At 38.4% G+C, this 3,734-nt stretch overlaps 1 long non-coding RNA gene across 1 annotated transcript; it reads right to left on the bottom strand.

Annotated features, from left to right (window-relative positions):
- Nucleotides 1–2,670: 2,670 nt before the first annotated feature.
- LOC131244592 (uncharacterized) lies at nt 2,671–3,179 on the bottom strand. The gene is made up of 2 exons (XR_009170412.1): nt 3,066–3,179; nt 2,671–2,958 (listed from the first exon to the last, which is right to left on the bottom strand). It is a non-coding gene; the product is annotated as an uncharacterized LOC131244592 (long non-coding RNA).
- Between the last annotated feature and the right edge of the window lie 555 nt (nt 3,180–3,734).

Genomic DNA, 3,734 nt, shown 5'->3' with positions numbered 1-3,734 from the left:
TATTACTTGCTTTTACGAACTGATACTGTTCAATGCCTTATTTTAATCGTGTTTGTGTTGCAAGGTGAATTTAGGAGCCCAGACTGAAAAAGGATACTAAAAGCATGGATTTAATGCTCAGAAGTCACCAAGGCAAGGGACGGACTGCAGGGGACTGAGATAGAAGAATTTACCCGCCTGAGATTTGAGAAAATCCAGTATTATATGCTAAAGAGGCCTGAAATTTGTCAAGAATGCAAGATCACAGGGTTCCCACCATCTGTTTAGTTCGAACTTGATATTTGGCCTAAGGACCATAAATTAACAGTACACGTCGAATTTCACCCATTGGATCCTTATTAAAGTGGTCCAATGGTCAGATCAGCCCATAAATTATTGATTTGGGGCCCAATTGATCTCTGTATATGCTTCAAACTTTGGCTCGACCACTTAAATTAGTTGGAAGAACAAATGGACAGAGCAGATTTCTCATAACCATCACAGTGGACCCCACTTTGCATGGTGTGTGCATGATGCGCACATGCACACTACTGTGCACTGCACCTCAAGACAAGTCAAACCAACGTTGGCCCATCTCATCTTCGAAAAAAAAATAGAACAGAAATTTCTAAATTTCTGCTGTGCGAAACAGAGTGCCGTTTGAAAGTCGGTGGGCCTCCATCATGGCCCACGCGAATGATCCAAGCCATTTATCATGCAAAGGGGATCAAAAAAGTCAAACCCACACTGACCATTGTTAACCATGCACACGGACATTCCCACTACAGAGGTCACAAGCAAGCTGTTCTGCATCGTCCAAACCTGTTGCAGCGTGATTTCTACCATGGGTCACACCAAATCTGATCCAAAATCGTCCCTTCCCAAGAGAAATTTTGAGGAGAATTCAATGGATGGAGTGGATTTCACTTTTGATTTTGATCATTGGCCCACCAAGCAACACAGCAAGGAGCAGCCCTGTTTTCGTGTCCGGATGCTGCCCGACTTTTACAGCCCACTCCGTGATCTTGGCGGTGATCGTATGGCCGATCTGGACTGTCCATTTGTTGTAACAAGTGGGCACAACTCCATCCAGGAAGGCAGAATCCAAGGCAGGTTCTCACCATCCGGATACACAAGCTATTCGCACGAGTTGTGTAAACAAATATGGAAGTTACTAAACACGCCTTGCTGCGTAAACTTTTTGCAATTTGTTGCTGTGCGCAATTGGACACCTTTCCACCGACTCTTTCTACGCATGCCAGCACACCTCTCCACCGCCTGCATTGCCTATACGAGAGAGAGAGAGCGGACGTGAGATCATCCATCCTGGGACGTTTTGCAAGAAAGAGAGATTAGAAGTTTTGTTTTTTTTTGTTTTTGTTTTTTTTTTTTTTTTTATAGTTTTTGTCTTTGTTTAAGGGAATTAGCCCAATCATGGTTGGGTAAACATCTTAACTAGGGCTAAGAGGTGAAGCTTGTGGTGTGATGGGAAGGATTTTATGATTTTGATTCATGTTATGAACTACCTTGATTATAGTTTGATTAATAGCAATGCTTTCAGTTTTTAATGGTTTGTTGTGACTGAAATTACAATAGATCTGTGATGGCTTTAAGTATTTCCTTTTCATTATTTTGATTGTGAAGTTATGAAGCTTTGTTGTTCACCATTGCCCCTTGGACATGGTTGGATGATGGAACCCTTCCTAACATTCATACATCTCTCAGATTGGTTGTGGATTGGTTAAATTCTGTTGTTTGCTTTGTCTCATGGGCATGGTTTTGTGATGGAATTGAGACTAATTTACATCTTTCTCATCTCTTGAAAACTAGATCAAAGGAAGTTCAGGTTGAGCTTTAGTGATATATCTTCCAACTGGATGAAGATGGGACTCGAAGTCCAATTGAGTTCATGAATCAAGCGTAGATCTCCTTGATCTTTACATGTGGATCCTCTGAATCCCTAGTTTCCTACCTTTGAATTTCACAAGTTTTAGATTACTATTTCACCATTATTCCCTTATATTTCACTCGATTTAGATTTCATTTTATTCTAGTTCTGGTTATTTTCATAATATGTACAAGTTTTAGTCCCTGTGGATTTGACCTTAGTCTTACCGAGTTTATTACTACATCACAACCCTATACTTGGGGTGTGAACAATCAAGCTATTATAGGGATTAAAATTGAGGTCACACTAATTGAGCTTAGTTGAGGTAAAGCATTGTTAAGTGGTCTTATGTAACCTTATCTTTGTCCGATTCAGCTAAAAACTCATGTGAAGCTTCCTCGAAACATGATGAACATGCTAGAGAATTTTTGACTTTGATGGAGCCCCTCTAAGGCATTTAAACGAATCGGGCTTGGGTGAAGTGAAGTGGGGTGAAATTGCCTTGACACAAAATCGTCATTTAGGAACGGTTTAAAACCGTTCCTAAATGCTTCAGCAAAGGTTTCAAACCGTTCCTCCGCAGAAAAACAGGAACGGTTCAGAACCGTTTTGGGTACCGTTTCAATTTTTAGAAATGGAATTTAGGAATGGTTTTAAACTGTTCTGGTGCCAACGGTCACATTTCAGGCACAATTTTAGAAACGTTTTTGAACGCCTATTAATGTTGCCAACAGTCAGATTTTAGGATGGAATTTTAAGAACAATTTCAAACCCCTTTGTTCATTGTATGAGAGAGAGTGGGGTATGTAATCTACTTGTATTATATGCTAGATAATTACACAAATAAAAGAAAAGGACAACAGAATGATTCACACAATAATCTTTTCTTTCTTTTCTAGTACACATTTCAATTTCAATTCAACATTTCATTTCCAGGCTTCTATAATCTAACAGGCTCCAAAATTGTTAGAAAAGTTAATTTTGTTGACTTCAGCCTTCACACTGTTGCAAGTATTTAAATGAGTATTTTCAACTGTCTTCAGCAGCAAAGATGTGTCCTTTGACATAGAGCACAAGCTGTCAAATAGTTGCTGCAAAAGTAGTAAGAACAACAAAACCATCAGCATCTCAAATTTCAATGGTACAACACAATACAATAGTCCCAAATTTGCCAAGAAATTTCAAGGCAAAAGCGTACCTTTTGTAGCCACATACATTTGTGCCAGAACACTTGTTTCACTGCCTTGGTCTGAAAAAGAAAGACGGTCAAGGATACCTACTTGGTCTAGTAGTATGCTATGAAAAACCTGAGGTATAATCGTTTTGAGTATCAATACCTAATTCTTTTAATGAAGATGCTTTCCACCTGTTTTAGGAAACCATAGTAAATTTCTTTTTAGAATATTGTTCCCAGGTTAAACAAAGTTCCAAATTTGTATGAAGTCCTCACATGATTCTTCATATATGTAAACAAAAATAGTTCCTCATATACATATGTAGGTAGGTTTGCAATCTCTCACAGAATAACATTATAACAGAATCAACTCGCCAAAATTGCTATAAAAGAAAATGATGATCATGATGGAAGTTTCTTAGTCTCGGAAAGGTCTGCATTTTCATTGATTGTCGCAGCATTTCACAAAATACTTCTACCAAATTATCAATATCAGAAGAATAATGCAATACAGAACTAAAAGATTTTTCCTTTTTCTATCGATAACTAAAAATCTTACACAAGACAAGCCCTTCATGATGGAAAAAATGTATATACAGACCTATTCCATTCCAATCCAATAAGGAATCCAGCTTCTGCCAGTGCTGCTAAAAGATATACAGACCTGTTCCATTCCATTCCAATTAATTGTCA

This window comes from Magnolia sinica, chromosome 4 (assembly GCF_029962835.1).
Source record: "Magnolia sinica isolate HGM2019 chromosome 4, MsV1, whole genome shotgun sequence".
Lineage (NCBI taxonomy): Eukaryota > Viridiplantae > Streptophyta > Magnoliopsida > Magnoliales > Magnoliaceae > Magnolia > Magnolia sinica.
This window is presented reverse-complemented; position numbering and strand designations above follow the sequence as displayed.